This window comes from Cyrtonyx montezumae, unplaced genomic scaffold (assembly GCF_038088225.1).
Source record: "Cyrtonyx montezumae isolate F1298 unplaced genomic scaffold, pur_monq_1.0 scaffold_11, whole genome shotgun sequence".
In the NCBI taxonomy this organism is placed as follows: domain Eukaryota; kingdom Metazoa; phylum Chordata; class Aves; order Galliformes; family Odontophoridae; genus Cyrtonyx; species Cyrtonyx montezumae.
Genome location: NW_027071837.1, coordinates 16,178,246 through 16,198,953, shown reverse-complemented (window position 1 = coordinate 16,198,953; position 20,708 = coordinate 16,178,246).

Sequence of the window (20,708 nt, the reverse complement as noted above, 5' to 3'; positions counted from 1 at the left end):
TGTTAGATGCTGTCTGGACAAACACAGCCCTTGCCTTGTCACCTCTGCTTTACTCTTGCTCACAGCCTGGTTAGCTTCAGGGTCTGCCTTCAGGCCACAACTCCACAATCAGCAATTTCCAGTCTAAGTATCCTAGTAAACATCAGGGTGCATGGAGCTTATGAGAAGAAAACACATACATCAGCAGAGTCCAAAGTCAAACAATCCTGAAACAGACTCAGCTTGGATTCATTTTCAGATTTCCCTTTACCACATTGCTTCTGCTACATATAATGGGTAGTGGAAGTATCAGTTTATATGTGGCCTAGGATATAGATTAACTCTGATGACACAAAGCATCTGGCATTTAAAGAACAATAGTTCTACCCACCAATTTCTAAAGCTCTGAAAGAAAGAATACTATTTGAAACAAAAGCTGATCCATGGTACATCAGTTGGGACGCAGAGGCACACGTCTTTGCCATAGCAAAGGCTTTAATTTTAACTTCTTGACCACTGCAAGCCTCGGGACAACAACATTCCTCTGTCTGTCCATCTGCAATTTTGCAGAGAAAAGCAACTACCATCAGTTTGTTTTTTATCATCACATACTTCACATGAAACTAACTTCTCGGAAATCTCCTAGCACATACAATGTCCCTGCTGCTGCAAGATAAAATGTGTCACCACTCCATCTGCTACTCATTTGCTGATGAGTCTGTATGGCAACATGCTGCTGAGCAGAATATTCCAAAAAAGAAGAAACTGTGCAACCCAACAGATCTGCATTTGATGGAGCCAGGGCCAGGTCTCATTAATCATTTTGCTGTTCTGCTTGCAGTGGAACATTGGGACTGCCTCCATGATCCAATATTTCATGGTACCACCATACTGTAGACAAAACTTCATTTGGTGCAGGAATGGACAAAGCAGTGGCAGCAGGAGGCTCTCAGTGCTAAATGATCCCTATCTCGATACTGTTCTGATATTCATAGTTAAGAGACCTTAGTTATTGAGGCTTGGAGAGATGGTAAAACAGACGCCTTGTCACCCTCCTGTGTTTCTGATGTAGCTTTAACATAAGAACACTATATCACAAGAGCAGGGGAGATTCAGATCTCCCTCCTTTTTACAGTAAGGGCAGTGAGGCACTGGCACAGGTTGTCCAGACAGGTAGTGGATGCCCCATCCCTGCAGACACTCAAGGTCAGGCTGGACCAGGCTCTGAGCACCTGATGGAAATGTAGGCATCCCTGCTCAGTGCAGGGGAGTTGTACTGAATGGCCATTAAATGTTCCTTCCAACTCAAAACAATTCTATGATTCTATGAAGATACCAAAACAGTAAAAGACACAGTAGTGAGGTATTGCCAGCTACATACATGTTCACCTGCCCACTGACTCCTTGTCATGAGGAAGTCCTGCACCGTGCTTTGGAAGAACAAATTGCCTCTCAACGTCAGCCACAGACCAAACAAGAAGACACAGAGAAGCACAGCAGGAGATGTGCAACCTCTAGCCAAACTCAGTGGTTAGAGTTGCTCTGCCCACAGTGCCCCCTTGGCCTCAAAGGGCATCCTGAGATTTCTGAACCTTACAGAGATTCCATTGGTGGGGAAAAAATAAAATAAAAATCTCCTTCTGCTCAGGGAACTGAAGAAGCAAAATAAATGACTTTTCCATTCCGATCATTCATCCACATCTGACTGTGGCATCCTCTGCATCTAGTAATGACTGTTCCATTACCTAGGGCCTGGGGAGGGCTCTGGTATCCCATGATTATGTGATATCTGTTTACCCACTCAACAGCAGTGGTACAACTGGGGCTTTGTCCTCTTGAAGTCAAATTAACTGGGAGCCACACATTTAAAACTTTCCTAACAGCCACAACTATTTAAGTGTTGGGTATTTTTTTTAGATTTAAGAATGTCATTTTCTAAAATATAAATGTTATTCTATTTTTCTAAATAAATAAGGGAAAGAAATGATGATTATTTGTGTTTGATTTTCATTTCTCAAGCCAGCTGCAAATCAAAGAAATGTCTGATCTCTACTGAATTACGATCTGCTTTTGAACTCTTAATGTTTGGCTCTTTCCTGTGCTTCACATAAATAATGCTGTTAACAGTATACACCCAGCCAACAGACAGATGTAAGAAAAGCAAAGAATCTGAAAGCAAGGTGATAAGATTTTCAAGGCGGAAACATGTTTTACTACTCACCATTGCCTAAGGATAAGTCTATCTGAAGCACAGAGACATGCATCTCCTCATGTTTGATGAAAAGATTACTAACAAGAAGAGAAGAAGGAATTACGACATTTCCTCCATCCCCTTCTGATCTGAGTCAGAGGAGAAATCAAACACGCCTAAAGGGGAAGCAAGGCAGATGCCTGAAGATGCTTTCTGAAATTCAAATGTTACTGAAAAACTACGTGGGGAAATTAGAACCTAGGTTGAAGTTGATGACACGGGGTCCTTACATTTGAAAAGTCTGGTTTCTAAGGCAGCTGGTGAAGAAATGCCCTAAAAGAAAGTAGTGAAAGAAAAGCTATTACAGTATGGTACAATTTCATTATAAACTTGACAACCTGACAAAGGAAAACATCCCTCACCGATAGAGATGTGTGAATAACTGATCCTTTCAGATCAGAGGTTCAGCTGGAGAGAGAAAACATCATCTCAAGTAGACCTGAAGCTATTTTATTTTATTCTACATATGTATATTTCTTCATGTTTATATATTTATGTCATAGAATGGTAACAGTTCATTTCGGCTTGAACTGCTCATTTCAACCCCAAACACTTGTGTTTTGCTTTGCACTATTCCAAGTAAGAGCAAAGAGCTGAACCTGTCAGCTGCACACTACCACAACATCAGTAAGACATCACAGCAGCTAATTCAGCAAGGAAAATAAAAAGCCATTGGGATAAGAAGAATCCTTCTTCTATGCCCATCTGAGAAGGGTTTCAAATTTGTTTGTCAGGGTAGTGTTTTTAACACCACAGTCTCTCTGGACTAACTCAGTGCTGTTGAAACTGGTCTACTTGGTCATCAACACTTGAGCCTACAACACTCTTTTAAACAAAAAATGGGCATGACATGCCTGATGATCTCTTTGTAGTTGTTCTTATCTTTATGAAATGTTCATGTCACTTTTAGAGGTATGGAGTACAGCATCTTCTTAGTTTAGAGGTTCAAGCATTCCACACAGCACACAAGAACTACTCAAGCTATTTTACTGTAGTCATAGTAAACTTCAGGTTTGAAAAGACTGGTTCAAATTGGAACTTCCCAGCTTAAAAATTCCCTTTTAGTTAAATTTAACAATTCAAAGTAAAATGTTTATGAATAAATGCAAACCAATGGCCCCACTATCTTCACTGTACATGGAGTTGCCTTGGAATGAAGGAACATCCATCCTGCTCCAGAATCAGAACCACACATGCCTATTTCGCATCTCCCCCCAAAAGCAACCTTGGCCACAGCTGGAAGTTTACTGTACCCTTCAGTGAGGGCTAATACCCTCAAGTCAGCCTACTTGTCCTAGATCTCAAGACTGCCTTAATATGCTCCATCCAGCTCCTCTGTACTCGTACTGTGATTTAACACGCTCTCCAAGGCAGTGAATGTCTAATAGCAGCTACCCAAAAACTTCAAGACCTCATAGCAAGACAGGAGATAAGGCAAACTCTAGTGCACTGAACAAACCAGGGCAAGCAAATAAAGCTGCTCTGCAAGTCCTAATTGCTCATTACCAAGATGCAAAGGAGAGAAAATTTGGACAGCTGTAAGCAACAATCTCTTGTTACTATCCTTACAAGCAATCATCCTTAGACTTACTCATGGTCAGCATTTACCACACCAGCCCCACCCCCTGTCACACTCTCATGGGAACTCATGTACCAATTATGCCTTCAGCCACTTATAAACTGCAGATGATGGCAAATTTTGTTGGCCGGTCACCTGGTGGTTTGTTTTCGTTTGGTTGGTTGGTTTGTTTTTTTACAGAGAAGAGGAAAGTAAAAGGAACTATTTTCAAAGCAGGAGAAATGAAGGGCATTTATAAAAATAACCAGAATCCTTCCCCCAGGCATTCTGAGTGAGACATTATTACAGCCCTAAGGTTCAATGTCAGTAACACAAGGGTTGATGAAGCATTGAAAAGGTACACCTCACTTCATAATTAATGGGTAACTTCATTTCTGATGACTTCAATGAAGTGACAGTGATTATGTGATTATCTCAATATCCAGAGGACTACACACACACACACACACAAAACACCTGTAAGGTAAATAACTCCCAATGATGGTACTCCACAAGGGGATAGTATAGAGGATGGTATATTTTAAGTAGTTCCATATAAACAGTATACAGATAATACAAAAGAGAAGATGGCTCACCTTTAGGATGACAAGGCTCGCAGGGGACTCCATGTGGGAGGGATCTCCGAGAAGAGATCCTTCCCTGGTGGTGGTCAGCCCTTAAATGGGGTTTGGGAGAGGTGGAGCCAGGCTCCACCCCTTCCAATCACACAGGTATATCACCTTCACCTGTGCCCCCATGGCTGACTCGGTGCTCACCTCAGGTGGCCAATCAGTGGTTCAGGCCATGATGCAGCAGTTCCCATACAACGCCCCAGAAGATTAAACACTTACAAGTCAGAATAAAGATGAAGGAATTTCAACTGAAAGTTCAAAGGATTGAAAAATTATTGACAATTTGAAGCTGTTACACAGTGAGAAAAGCTCATAACAGTAAAATTAAGGGGTAATACTGACTTGTCAGTAGTTCTCAGAGCACCTTATTTTGGGTCTGTGTTCTTGCACCAGATATTAAATCCCCTCATCTGGGAGCCACCTCCCCAGCATTCAGTATGTGCTCCTTGTTTCCTCTCCTCATCCTCAATCATGAACAACTTCAAGTGAAAGGCCCAGTCAGTCTCTGCTGTCACTCAAAACCTAATGTCAGCTACACACATCTCAATGGTTGAGATTTAAAGCAGAGAGATACCTCACAAAGTACGCACTTGGTTTTTAAGGAAGTAGACAGAGAGATGTCATGTTTTAGTTTAACAGATGTTTTGAGAACCGTATGCAGCATACATAGCACCAGCATGAGGCTGAGGTTTGCTGAATGAGCTACTATTGGTCTCAGGAGCACTTTGCTCACTTTATAAGGAGCCAGGCATGAGATATGGGAGATGTCTCAAAAAAAAACCAAACAAAAAAAACAAACAAAAAAGACACTGGTGAACAGAAGTCTTCACTCTGGAAGTTAGTAATGGGCTCTTTTTGTGCTCAAATGATAAGCAATCCTATCCAGTAACTTATCCCCAAAGGTGATAAATCTGTTCTGAATGCTTCATTCTCTCAGACATCACAGTAAGAGTTCAACTCTACAGAGCTGAGAACATCCCCTGCCTGGTAGTGCTCAGAATCCTGTTTCCCACCCTGCAAATCGCCCATCAGCATCTCTACCTCTACCAGAGCTGGTCTGGGATAAATTGCTTCATGGATAATGGACCCAACCAGCTTTGCAGCTGTGCCATTGAGAATTTCCTGCTCCAGCAGTGAAAAACTGTCTCCAGTACTGCATCCATTTAAGATTGTTTGGTGGAGTCTTTGCTTTGTTTTCTTTTTTGTATGTTGTTTGTTTTTGTTTTTTTCAAGTATTTCTAAAAATTGAAATTCCTTTCAAGGCCTCACTCACAGCTATAAAAGCTCTACAAATCCAAGAGATAAGCTCTCACTTTTATACTTAATGCAGCTGACTTCTACACCTCACAAACCTACTTGTTCCTCATCCTCCCCAGCCAGAATACATTGATCTGTTAATCTTTCAAGCTTGCAGCAGGCAAGGCAATGCAATTGTACTTTCATTTAATTTATCATGCTCTTTTTCCTTGGCCACAGCTTACATCAGCCCTCTTGCTTCCTTCCTGCTCTGTCCCTTGGGCCTTCGAGCCATCCTACCGGCCCTCATTAGCTTAATGACCAGAGTGAAAGGATTCTGTTCTTGCAGGTTTTGACAGAGTCCCTCTGGTTACACAGAGACCTCACTGAATAAAACAAACTCACTGAGGAAATTCCAATCATGACATATAGGTTCAACTCAAATTAAGAAGCTACATGAACTGCCAACTTATTCTTTCTATTCTAAACACACTTTCTATCTGTTCTATACAACTATGGGGTATCACATGTTCTAGTTTTCCAGTACAAACAGAAAGATCCCAACTCAGCTGCCAGAGCTCCACACAGTCCCTCTAGAGCCATCAAGACACACGCTATGCTGTGCAGAATGCACTGACCTGTAGCCTTTCCAGAAATCTCAAATTGCCCTCGAGGGCGACCTTATGTCCAAACACTCACAGACAGCTTAGCTGTTGTACTGACAGACATGGTTTAATGGGGAAATATTGGCAGTAGGTGGACAGTTGGACTACTAGATGATCTTGGAGGTCTCCTCCATCCTTCATGATTCTATGATTTTATTATTCTGTGACATTCCTGGGCCTGTGGTACACGGGTTGTACAATTATTGTGCTCTTGCAGGACAGTAAGTCTGGCAGGCTCCAGGTTTTGCTTACCGTGCCTGAAGAAGCCTTCTGTTCAGGAGGGATACCTGCATCCTCATGCTACCTGAAAATGTCAGTCACGCTCTTGTCCAAACCACAAGCTCTGCAGAGTCAGTCCTCTCCTCTCCATGGTGGGGCCAAAAGCCAGTACAGTAACAGGAGTTCTGAGGAGGCAGCATAGTCTCCTTCTCCACTCATTTCCTGACCTAAGCAACTCCATACTGTGCTCATGCCTGGGGCCAGCCCTTAGCAGGTCCCTTCCAGCTCTGGTTCTGTTCCTCCCTTCACACAGACTTGTGAAGAAGTGAAATCTCAGCTGTCGGGGGGTTGGCGAGAGGAGCAGGGTTTCTAGGTGAGAAGAACAGGCCAAATGCTCTCTTTCTATCACCCTCCTGTGTGCCAGCATCACAAACCTGCTGACAGTCCTTGAGAGCTGATGACATTTTTCAAAACATAGACAAAAATAGACAGGCACTTCCCCCTCCCATTGAAGAAACCTCATCAACTATTTCCACAACGCCCTTCTGCTCTCCACTCTTTCTCTGACCACCTTCACAACCAGCTCTTCTCTACCAAAACATTTATAAAGGCAACTCCCCATTCCATAGTAAAAAAATTGTCTTCTAGAAAGCAGATATCTGATCCTGAAACCATTAACAGATGCTAACATCTTAAAATCAGCTTCCTTAAGTTGTAAATTCTGGTCCTGTCCCCTTACACCAGATCTCTTAGGGACTCCCAATAAAAGATTTGCTTGAGTAATGTAACGATTTAAAATAACATAAATGAAGCCATTGGTACCTGTAACTAATACTGGCAATAGAGATAAGTGCTCATTGAGCTCATCATTTCTAATTAAAAGGACAAAACAAACATGTTTTTAAAAATGTAATCGAAATGATTCATAACTCATCACTTATATCTTGGTTCACTGTTAAAGTATTTCTGTGTTTTACATCCATTTCTGTCTAACAGCACTACCAAATCAATTTATTTCCGTAACCTGAGTAAATACACTCGCTATATATATCGTGTCCTTTGGCAATACGCAATAAATTAAACTGAACAAATGTAATTTCTTTTTTTCTTCTTTTTAAAGATCTATTTATTTCTGTACTTCTTGTACTGATCCTTTAAAACCTATAAATAAGCCTCTATGTTGGATGTAAATGTACCAAGCTATTTATTCTAGTGGGGTAATCCAAATACTTCATGTAACCAGGGATTGATACGCTCATGATGAGCCACTGGTTGCCTGGGAATAACCTTGCAAGACAAGAAGCTCTCATACAGTATGAGTTCAGTATACTTAACGTTTGGCACATGTCTAAGTCTCTTGTAGAATTAGGACTAAAGTGGTTCATCAGATTAGGAACATGAAGTCCAGCATCTTGAAAGATAAAAATCTAACAGCTAAACAATGTTCTTGTGGCAGGGACTGAGGTGTGTGTGAGCAATCAAGTACCACAAGCAGAATAAAGCCACACGGTTCTGATGGAACCCAAAATTCAAGGGAATTTGGATTTGGGCTTGTGCAGGGACCGGGTCTATTTACAAAACGTTGGCCTTCTTCCCAGACCCCTTGGAAGCAAGCTCTGCTTTGGACAGCTCTGATTTTGAAGAATTTTTCCTTTTTCTTATGTTCCTCCACATTCAGCTAGCTCTTCTCAGGCAAGATGTTAGTGAGCTGAGAGACACTGACCCCATGTTCCTCTTGCTAACGAAACATCCGGCGTGCTAAGGCAGAGCTCTGCTGAGCATTCTGTAGAACTCTATAGAAATTGTTTAATACACATCAACGTGGCTTTCCAGCTGGGGCAGACGAAGCTTCAGAAGCCTCCAAAGGACTCATGTGCAATCAAAGGATGGAGTCAGTGCTGTTCTGCAACCCTTAGGATTAGCTGTATGAGCTGCTCAGCCTGCTCTAACATGTCACTGACAATGTGAGCTATCATTAAAATAAAAGATCACAAATAAAAGCTTTCTATGCTGCAGCTCGCAAACCTAAATACAACATTTTTCACCTCCACGTGAGCTGGTACCACCTCCTGGCAGAGAGAAAAGAAGTAGTCATGCTAGTTAAAGAACAGCTATGAATTAGATAGTCAAAGGAAGCCAGTAATACACCAAGATTGTCTGTAGGGTTTAGAGAGCACTGTTTCCACTCTATTATTGGTATTTCGGTATGTTCCTTAGTATGCCTCTATTCTGCTTATGCTGAACTCTCTGCCATAGCTCCGTTTGAGTCCTCTACAGCTGAGCAAGAAAGAGACTCAGAAGAAGGGAAATGATCAAATGAGGAGGCTGTGATATAGGAACATTATGACGCAAAAAGTGCTGTCATGTAATTATTACAAGAAATACTTGTAAAAAAGCACTAAGGTAATGTAAAGATTTTCTTGTTTGGAAAGAAGCAGCATGAAGTTAACACCTGGATCTCATTAATATGCATGCCAACCTGCTGTGAAGATGGATAACAGCATTCTCATAAACCATTTCGTATAAAAGCAATCAGAGATGTACAAGAACCAATTCATGTTGAGGTTTGCATTTAATGTTTAGATCACATTTTTGGCTGTTTAAATTGACCGTTAAAAATAAGTCATTATCTAAAGTAAATGCTTACTTTAGATTTGGTTTAGTCTTTAAGAGATAGACAGCCCGGAATAGGCGGCCAGAAATCTGGGACTGGAGGCAAAAATATTCCAAAAATTCAGAAGTTATGTAAGTGGAAAACTGTTTTCATAACTGGTATAGATTACGATTTCTACAAAGATTATGACTTCCACTGTATCTTGAACCTATATACCTTGGCTCTGTTGCTTCTATCTTGATGCTGACCACAGTTTTTTCCCAGTACAAGAAGTGAACAAACTGCTGTGGTGAACATAACACAAATACTAAAGAGCTGGAGAGCTCCACGCTCACATGAAGGTAGCCAGCTGTCTCATAAGCTTTTGTTTAGCTGTTTGTTTTAGATTGATATTAACAAACAGAACAGGATGCTGTAGCAAGTCCAATTCCATTCCTTGCTAAGGAAAGATAACGAATCACAGAACATAGCCTTTGTACAAATAAGACTTCTTGGGATTAGAAAGCTGTCACTAGCCCAAAGCAAGGAATGTAATTCCAAAAGGAGTGACCAGAACTGGGGCTTCTGTTTGTGTGTTCTTCACTGGAACATTTGAAAATGCAACAAAAATCATCCTTAAAACATCAGTTCACTCAAAGGCAGGGCAAAGCACCCCACCTCCAAGCAGCGGTAGAAAGAATTGAGCTGGAGACAATATTAACAGCATCAGCAGTAACTCAGAGAATCCAGTCTGACAGAGGCGAAAGTGGCTGTGCATCCAATCTTCACACAGCTCCTAATTCTCCTTGTCACACAGCACCTCATCATCACACAGCATCAACCACAGTCCCCAGCATAAACACTTCTCCTGCATGAACAGAGGCAAATGGCCTGAATTTTCACACTGGGCTTTTGTTGTTGTTGTTTGTTTGTTTGTTTGTTTATTTTTCAGGCCCTTCACATCACATTTCAATGTCAGCTGTGTATTTCTGTTTCTGCTCTTAGAGCTAAGTTGTCCCTGTGCGATCCTGCAGCATCTAAGAAGGCTCTGTTTGCTCAGCCTCAGGCCCTTGACTTTGGGAAAGAGTCAGATCCATCTGATGCACCAGCTGCACATTATCCTTCTGAAGACTGTACTAAAAAAAATATGGAAATCCCACAGCATTGGGTAGCTTGGAGTAGCACAGTGTATTCAGTACCAAATGCTTGTATGTGGAAGAACAAGCAGATATTGGCCTAATTCTTGGCATGCTGAAAGCTGAGATATTCACATACATTCTGAGCATATGACACTGTGAATTTAGCTAGCGAAGAATAGCTCAGGAATAAGATCATGAATTTAGTTCTTCTGCCTGGTCACAGCCAGATTCAAGCACTGCATTTCACCGTACAAACAAATCCTTATTTGTTCACCCAGAAACTCAAAGTGAAGGTTTAGTGTGCTGGGTATTTCAGGCTGACTAAAGCAGATTCATAGACTTCAGGTGAACAGCAGTCTTATCTATGGCTCTTTCTTGTGATTGGGACTACACAGAATTTTCACTGTTCTCACTATTTTTTACCCCAAAATTGTAGGTTTTAATGAAAGATACAACATTAAGAGGGATGTTCTCACTAAATTTTGTATCCAATTTTCAGCTATTATGTACCTAAGGTGAGAAAATAGTTGGCAAATGACCACTACTAGGAGCTCAGAACTGCCTTGACTAAGAGCACGTCTCTATGAAGCATATAGATGGATCTTGCATTGCCCTCAAGTGCACAAGCACTATAACTGCTACTAGCCCAGCTGCCAGAGGGCCTTGGAAAACAATAGATTAAAAAAACGAGGAAAGCAATAGCTACTTCTGACAGTTAGCCACTTTCTTTAAATCTCACACCAAAATCTGTGACTACTGTTACGCCACAGATAAGTACTTTGCTCAAGTCAGCTAATGCATTCTGTACTCCATGGATTAGTGCAGTCAGGTTAAAGACTGTGGCAGAGCTAAGGATGTGTCCAGACCGCGGGGTCACATTAAAGCTGCAACATCTTGGTGTTCTGCTAGGATTTTCCCTTGAATTAACAGTACAAAACATTCTAATATTCCTCAAAAAAACAAGGCTGTGAGGAAAGGTACTTTCATCTAAGCTGCTCACAGTGCTTCAGGGACAGGAAAGCTTAGAAAGGGAGAGAGAGAAAACAGCAGATCCTTTTAATCTAACATATAAAATGAAAACTACTGCAGCCATGGCCGTGGAAGCAATACAAGAGAGGAGCAATCCTACCATCTTTTATGCATACCTCTCAGCCTAGCACTGTGTTACTGTGCCAGGGTAGATCCAGCCCCCTGCACTCTACAGCTTTCCATATCTCCATTGCCTACAAACAGAACAGCTCCTGCTCCCCTCAGAGAACAGAGCCTGAAATTGTAAGCAGGACAGGACGAGCTCATTGTTCACTCTGAGCTAACAGGAGAACCAAGCTGATGCTGGCCCTCCCAGCTGCCTAATATGTGTATACTGTCATGCCCTCACAATCTGACCATTATTGCTGAGTCTGGGCAGAGCAGCAGATCTTTGTCAGAAGTATAGCTTTTAAAACCAGCACAACCCTTCACTGCTGGAAGATAACATCTCTTACACCTGAGAGACAGATTTACATATTCTGTCTTTCTGGGGACACCACTGAGTTAATGCTCTGGAGTCTGTTCTTTCAGGTATCTGTAGTTGGCTTTCTCTAAACTGTCGACTGCTGGCTGCACTGAAGCTTCACAGGACTTGGTTAAATACTCCAGGGTAGCACATCCTCTGTGTGCTACACTTCCTCTCTTCTCAGATCTTAACTTCTCTAAACTTAGACCCTCCACAGATCAGGCCATGAAGTGCCATATAGATCCTCAGACATGACTTCATTCTCTTCCTCCCACACAGCCCTCACCTGCCATCACTTCCCTGAATATAGTTACCTTTGCTCTATCTTCTCAAGCCTTTACTCACACCTTGGACTTACACAGGCTTAGTAAGATGCGAATCTGCTTTGAAACGAAGCTCTTAATGTTTTTCATAGGATTTCATGCTTATTGCCTCTAAGTGACTCCAGATCAGACATGCTCAGTCTATAAAGAAGGCAGGGGAAAAAAAGTTTGTCAAAGCTAGCTTGAGAGTGAGGCTGCTATCCGGCTGGCCTTCCTCCAAAGACGCTGCAGGGTAAGGTATGCTACCTGCACAGCTACCTGCAAAAAATTAGAGGTGCTTTCCAGTCTTCTCCACAGGACTAGCAAGGTCAAAATCCAATCCAAATTGAGCGTACCATTAAAGTCATTGGATCTTATACCACAGACAGAGGGAAAAGATTCAGTGGAAAAGAAAATAATGCATTTACCAAAGTCCTTGTGCTTTAATTTCAGAGGACCTACATCTTTTGAGCTCACTCAGTGATTCTCTCAGCTGAGACTAGTTCCTAATCCTATCCACCTTCCCACTTCTTCAGTGATAGCGAAGTGCTAATATTAAAAGCTGTCTATAGAGAAGTTCCCATCTGGTCTCCCTACTTGCTACCTGCCTCTCCTCTGTCTGCTTCTTCCTTTTCTCATCATCACCTCCTCTGTGTCACCTTCTTACAGTGGGGGCTGCCATTTGAGTGGTACTGCCTGCTCAACTGCCTTCCAAGTCGCTGAGCAAAGCTGTAGGAGGGGAACAAACAAACACAGTTTTCGCATTGTTTCTTCTGAGCAACATCAAGGCCTGAACTCATGCATTTCTGCAATGCTAAGAGGTTGGTGGGCCGTTGTGAATATGAGATCATGCTCTCAGGAGATGCAAGTCCTTTATATTGCTAAGCTGAAAATGAAGTTTTCCAAGTCACCGAGAACAAATGCAGTTCTTGTTTCTGTCTGATTTCATAAGTCTCTGAGAGCAGAGGGACAAGTGGATTGCAGGTACATGAAAGGACTCAGCGGTAAGGACATGATTCACTAAGTGGGTTTTCCTTGAACATAAAGGAAGGACAATACAGACTGACACAAAACTATTTGGAGCTCCAGAGGCAGGCGGACACCAGACATCAGGCATCAGGTGACTGAGAATGCTGAAGGTAGCAACTATGAGCAAGTAAGAAAAATTACAAAGGGGTGGGATAAATAAAAGATGATGCAAGATGGTCAGACAAATAGTAATAAAAAATTCAAGTCCAGAAGACACATGGGGTGCGATGAGTGAAGAAGCCTCAATGGCTTGTAGGGGTACAGCAGTCAGGCTAATATAATGAGGTAGAAAAATGACATCTCCCAAAGAAAACAAAATTAATTATTTGCCTCAGAACTGCCAAAGGAGAAAAAAAGCTGACAGAAAAAGACGTCATATAATTCTCAGAGTGACAAGGAGAAGTAGCCGAGATGCAAGGCCTGTATATCCCTCCAGTGCTATTTAGTGCTAGGGCAAACTGCATAGTTGAAGAATACAGACAACATACCAATAACATGCAGAAGAGCTCTGTAACAGGAAAGGGTTCTGTCTGACCATTTCCATGAAGCACAGGACAGTTTCTAGGTCTGATTATCCTTTGCCACAGCCTTAAAGTCTTCATTTCTGCCTGCACAAAGTGAGCAAGAAATTATTCCATATAAAAATTCTCCTTTTTTTGGTGGCAGCTCAACACCCTATTCAGAGGTAGAAATATCTAGACAAGGTGCAATGAAAAAAATCAGGCATGAACTGATGTTGCTAATTCACAAGGAAAATAGGTCAGAAGCCTTTTCCAAAGTCATCTGAAATTCACCATGAGAAGGTTTGGCTACGAGTTAGGTGAAGCACGGGTGAGCTCTGCCTGCCATGCTGCTTTGCTCCAAGGTGAAGGGGCAGCTCACTTCATTGCACCAACAGGACCTCAGAGTAAGATAATTTCTCAGAAAATAAAAAAGCTAGATCACTGTGAGTTTTTCTCTCAGCATCAACATCAACTCTAGTTTTTCCCCTTTTTACAACTCACTTCCATTACATAATAGCTCCCCTTAGCGTCCGCAGGCAGCCGTGCACATCTCCTGCACAATGTGTTATAATGACACTGTTACACTGATGCCCGGAGATCAGTGACCGCCTCCTTGGGCCTCACTTTGTTCAACAGCAGCAGCACCCCCACTGCAGGACGTTCCACCCGCGAGGACACGAAATTAGAGGAATTACTTAAGTATAATTAATCCAATGGTGCTAAAAAAATGAGTTAAATAAACTAATTTTGACTAATAAAGATGCATCAACCCACCTAAAAAGAGAAGGTAAAATCACATTCTCCTACTTTTCCATGTTCTAAGTACTACATTCATGTTCAAAGCTTGAAATATAAAGCAGTGAAACCAGACTTGCATACACACTTGGCATTACTCTTTTACTTTCCAGATACATAGAAAAACTTCTAGATACCACAGTACTGGGATAACGTGATTGCAAAGTGCAATGTTATTTAGAGTCATTAAGAAGCAGAATTTCAGACCAGCCTTATCAAGACCAGCTTAACTGCACAAGCAGAGTAATCCCGAAGCGACAGAAGACTTACACTGAAGCTCTTGGATGCCCTAATAGCCCAGAAATGGCCTGCTCTCATACAAGGCTGACCAGTTCATTTCTCAGCTGCCCACTTTCTGCCTATAGCAAAGAAAATCACATTGCACAGTATAGTTACCACACACAACGTAAGCAGTTACATCTAGATAAACAAACTTGACGAGGGGGAAGTAATGAATAAACCACAAACTTTGATAAATATACGTAAGCAATGACTTTTTGCTTTAAAAATGAGGATATTCAAACCCTCTTTTCAAAGTGTCAGCAAGTTGGAAGATCACGGCAACTGCTCACTCCAAACATTCTCAAAAAGGTAAACAACAGAGAAGAGAGTAATAATGGAGCTTATTAATAGATTTGGAAAATAAATCTCTCCCTAAACTAAAACACAAATCCATACCCATTATGTTTCAAAAACAGAATGCACGTCAGTCTCAAGTGCTAAACTAAGATACGAACAAAGTGCATGCAAAGCTGTACAAGAAATGTAATATTTAGGCAAGAGGACATGCAAAACAAGGACATGCTTTTTCCTCTTCACGTTTTACAAATGGCCTTTTAGCTTTGCAGAAACTGATCTGCTCTTCTGACCTCACTGGTCACAGCTAGCTCCTTTACAGCAGTACCCAAACTAAGGGCTTCTACTGCTTTATCAGTACAAGAGACAGCTGGGGCATAATGCAGGGATACTGACATTTATGTGATGTCAGAAGTTTTCAGAAAATGAGAAATACAATCCTTACTCCAGAGATGCTGGGCCATTGTGCTGTCTAGCACATCCAAGTACCCCACAAGATGAGCAATGTTTTGCACGCTGCTGGCTGCAACCAATGATGTAAAAACCAAGTCCAGACAAGTGAGGTGGCTTTTCTTCCCTAAGAGTGAGAAAAGACTCTGAACAAATGTTTGTCCACAGAAAGAACTTGCAGCACAAGATCAGCAGGACCCCAGGCTAATCAGTAATTTCAGGACAGAGGTTTCTAATGGCAAAACATTGGGGGAGAAGAGCTGATCAATACTTTATTATATTCTTACACAATATTGGATGCTGCAGGATGCTTGTAAGTGTGTGCATTAATGTGCTTTTTGACACAAGAATGAACTCTCAGTAAAAAGATGAAACAGGGAATGTGAGTCACCTACTGAAACAGCACACTGGCAGAGAGAGGATATCAGGACTGATATCATTTCCCCTCACAGAAACATTTCTGACCACATGTTAAGCACCTTCTTTTTACTACAGTGTCCATTTCTGACCTAAAAGGAGTGCTGTAGGATTGCTACTGGATAAGAGCCGAGCTCTGTTATGCTTGATTGTCCTGCCTCACATCCTTGGGTCATAGAGATAAATGCAGAGATGATGAGAACTTGGACCACTGGCTGATGGTGCAGGGGACAGCAAGTAAAACAGTGTGGGCCCACACTAGCAAGGCAGAGAATCACAAGGGGTGCAATCCCCCATAAACTCGTGCCAGTTATCTGCAGCTAGAGAATGAGTCTCTCTGGCCCTCGCTGTATTTGGAGGACATTTTCTTCATTCTCTCAAGGCATTGTCACTAATGGAAATCTAGTGCCAAGGTCTCCTCATTCATCTCAATCACAAACATCAAATTTTGACTGAGCAATTTACATCTGCCTACCACTTTGCCTGCTTTGGTCCTTAAAGCTACTAAAGGTTAATTTCTATCACCGTGAGAATGTCATTGCCTCATCTAAACACATCCTTCCACATGTGTTTTGATTGTTTTGTCAGTGGCGAGGCTGAGAGAAGATCTCATTGTTATTTTTGGTCAAATCACTTATCATAGGCAACTGTCAGCTTCCTGAGCATTGCAGGCTGCAGCGTTTGTGTGCTTATGAGCAATTTCATTACTCAGGATGAAATGGGAACTCACTCGAAATGGCAGCTCCTAACCACAGCAGCAGGACAGGAAGATGATGGATATCCAGCCAGTGCACTAAAGAGACTGGGCAAGCACTGGTTTCCTAGTCACAGAGAGCAAAAATTAGGCACTGAAGCAGGGCCATGCTCAAAGAGGAACCATGTTGCTCAGTATCCCATCCCACAGAACTGCTTTCTGTTAGCACGAGCTCAGTTTCCCCGAGCTGCGTACTGAAGCCCAATCAGAGTGTAATCTGCTTTTCTTATTTGTCCTTACCACTCCTTCTTGCTTGTCAAATCCATTTCAATTATGGCAAACAGAGCAGGTATGTGCAAATCAGGACCCTGCTAAAGCCATGCTGGAAACAGAGCCCAGTGCCTGCAGCACCCTGCTGTACTTTGCCACAGCCAAGGACTCCTAACAGAACTCCTTAGGTTAAAGAGACAAAATATCTGACAATAGAAAGAAAACAAGCCTGATAACTAAGCAGCAGAGTGGCAGACTTTCCCTGGGGTTCCAAGTGGGCAATGGAAACAGTTCTCTAATTCACATTAATTTAACACTATCACAAGGGCAGCAACATTTGTACCATTTGTTCTCCAGAAACACCATTCTGATTTGCTTACAGAAAAAGAGAAATACCTTCCATTGGCAAGTTCAGTTACAGGAATCTTCCAGAGAAGCTGATCTCTGTAAGGAGTTCAAAGTCATCTTCTATTTTTAACGGCCAAAGGTTCAGTAAAATTTATTTACTGACATTTAAAAGCAGGATTTTGTCATCCTGTCTGGGGGCTGCACAGAAGTGCAGACACAAGTTAACTCCCTTGGGCACAGAGGCATGTGTCTGCAATGGCAACTTACCTACAGATCCGTCAGTGGCCCCACTCCATTTACCTGGGGTGCAAAATGAGCACAGGCAGGTGGGTTTGAGCCAGAGCCAAGCCTTCTTTGCCAAGACATTCGCTGCAACGTTGACCCGTGCAGAGGCCACTTGGTGTGTCCAGCTGCCAGACCTCCCGTGCACCCGAGCAGAGCTAACAGCTCCGTGTCCCTGAGAGCAGACAGCACTGGGCAGCTGAGCTCATCTGGCTGCTGCCATCTCATGGTCCTGTGGGGGAATCTGTCAGCAGCAACAGACACACCTGGGGAATCACTGTTTGTGTGCTGGCTCTCCAAAACATCATTCCAAATCAGAGGTGTGGGTATGTTCTTGACAAGGGATATAGTCGGGTTCACTCTTCAGATGCCATTCTGGGCAAGAATTCCTTCACCTTAGCAATGTCAGGAGATAAGGCAGCCTCTGCAGCAACCCTTGCACCTATCTTATCATCTGGCTCAAGTGAAAGCTGGCAAGCTCTGAGGACATAAGCCTTCAATCATGGGAAACCCAAACAGCTTTTCAGGAAAATTCATTTTCTTGTCTTTTCTGACAGAAAGTCTTCACATAAATGAAGTGACACATTTGTTTGATGGATGCTGCCACAAGCCTTTGCCTTTTCACACTGAAGATTGATGGCTCCTAAAGCCAGGTAAATGTCACTCGTCCAAGAACTGAGATTCCTGCCTCAATGGAATGAACAGTCCTCGCCCGCATCTGTGAACTGATGAAGCAGCTTCTGCACACAAGAGACTCCATCAGTGCCAAAGAGAGAAGGTCAGCACACACAAAGACTCTCCGAATGGCAGTGGTACCAGTAGCAGCCAGCTTTGCTCGCAGAAGTAAAATAACATCTCCTACAGAGGATCCCTTGAGTTCACTCATGTCTGGGATCAGTTGAACTCAGAAGAAATGAGCAATGCTTATAGAACCACCACAGCACTGAAATTAACAGGGCTACTTCTACACGCAGCAGATTTGCAGAATCAGACCCATAATTAGGGTCTTATTTGAAGAGAGCTCTGAAAGGGGCAAGCTTTTCTCCCTGGTGACTGTGTTGTTACCGGCCCCTCGTGTTTCAGCATGTGTTCTGCATTCATCAGCAAGGCCAGTTAAAAATCGCCTGAACCACGGTTTGACCAAGTGCTTATCTGCACAACTGCACAGCCCATACCATCAGTTAGGGAAAAACAATTTCCCCAGGCTACTAGAGACAGCCTAATTACCTAATCTGACAGGTTATTAATGGTTCAAGTCAACAAAAAGTATAATGGATGCTGATAAGCACAAGCTGCCTGGACATTTGGCACGTACAACCCAGCTAGAAATCACTGCTGTGAAAAGCTGCCACTGGCCACAGGACTAAATTGTCTGATCTCTCAGGGTTTCATTTAACAGGTCTATCAACATGATAAAGAGACAAACTGGCAAGTTTAGTCCATTTGCAACAACTGGGAAAGGGCCTAACAGGATGAAAGATATTTATGTTCCAGGTTAATGTGAAAATAAATCTCTGCTTCATTTCTCTGTATAATTGCAACACCCTCCCATTTTACAGGGCTACTTTGGGACAAAAATTGTGTTATGGTCTGTTTGAGGAAGGAAGCAGTACACATAAAGATGCACGAGTAAACAGGCTGTGAGAGCTAGAATACAGACTTTTTGTTTGTCAGATCTGTAACTTGTGTGATCCCATCAGAATCTCAGCTTTCCATTTTAGAGAGCAAAAAGAGCCCTATCCCTGGCAGCTACTGGGAGCAGCACACACAAATGACACCTGAATGGCTCCAAGCCAGAAATCACACAGAAAGGAAGTCACGCCATCAGTAACTGACTGTAGCCTGAGGGTTTTCCAGGCCAGTTTTGTAACCATTTGGCACTTTTCACTTGAAGCGTAAGTGCCTAGAGCTAGCAGCCCCAAGGCCATATAAGGATGAAAAAATAAACCCAAATATGTGCCATAGGCCTCGACTTCCAGTCAGCAATGCCAGCACTGGAACAACTGCACCACAACAGCCAACAGACAGCTTGCACCTCCACTTCCCAACTGTGAGCCAGGTTTTTCACAGACTCCTATTTAACTTTGGTTTGCTTCAGTACACTGCATTTTTTTCCCTTTTTCTTTTCCTATTTTTTTTTCCAGTGGAACCTTTTAATTGGGTTTTGTTACCCAATTCCCCATGAAATCTTTCACCCACCTCTTCTTCATGAAGTCAGCTTCTCAGTGTAATCTTCCATCCTCGATCACCTGTGCAATGAGGGCTAAAGGGGGCTGCTTGACCAGTCAGACTCCAGTGCACCTCACGCATGCTTTGACACATGTCCCATCACTAAGCAAAACTGTCTGCAATGGAAATATGCATCTCCACATCTGTAGACTCCCTGCAACACGACAACACCACCTTGGAAAAGTAAGCAAGGTGACATCTATCTGCATGAATCGCCCTGGAGAACATATTTGACTGAGGATTGGCATGAAGTGATTTCAGCCAAAGATGTTCCACTTGTACAAGTCCCAGTGGCTCGTGCAGAGCTTACATTTCTTACAGTGTTTCAGACCTACAGCCCAGCTTCTGTTCCAGATAAAGCAACTATTGATTTCCTTGGATATTTTTTTTCCTGTGCTAGCAGTAAAATTACAGATATCTACATGTTCACTCTGCAGTAGATTCTAATTCTTTAAAGCACAACAAAGGGAAATGACAAGCGATTTTTACTGGAACTATGAAGAGAACCAAACCAAGATGAGAGCTTCATTAATACTGAAATCTTTCACCACATTCTCAGAACCACAATATACCTAGCAATACCAATGGTTCATTGTGTCCTTAAGACTACTGGAAATTGCAGACACTACATGTTAAGGCCAACAGAGAGCCCTGACTCAAGGTGCAGGATGTTACTGGCCCAGGTACAGCTGTTCAGACAGCGGCAAAAGAGGGTTTCAGTTTTTTAACATGAGACAGAAGCTGCCTCCCACAGGAACTCTGCAACTCAGAAATCTCAAGGAAAATAGTCCACTGCTACCAAGCAGGCCCTCTGGCCAAAACACCTCCCCAAGAGGCAGCTGTTGTGCTCTGCACGTGGGCTGCACGTTTGAACTCCGCAGAGCAGGCTGACAGTAAAGCAATTCAAAGAAGGAGTGTACTGCCAAGCAGGAATACAGATGTTTTTTTAATTGGGTGAAAAAAGTGGTCAGTGATACCATCACTGCCTCATTCAAAATTACATAAACTTAATGTCGAGTCCAAAAGACGATAACTCTGTTGTACTA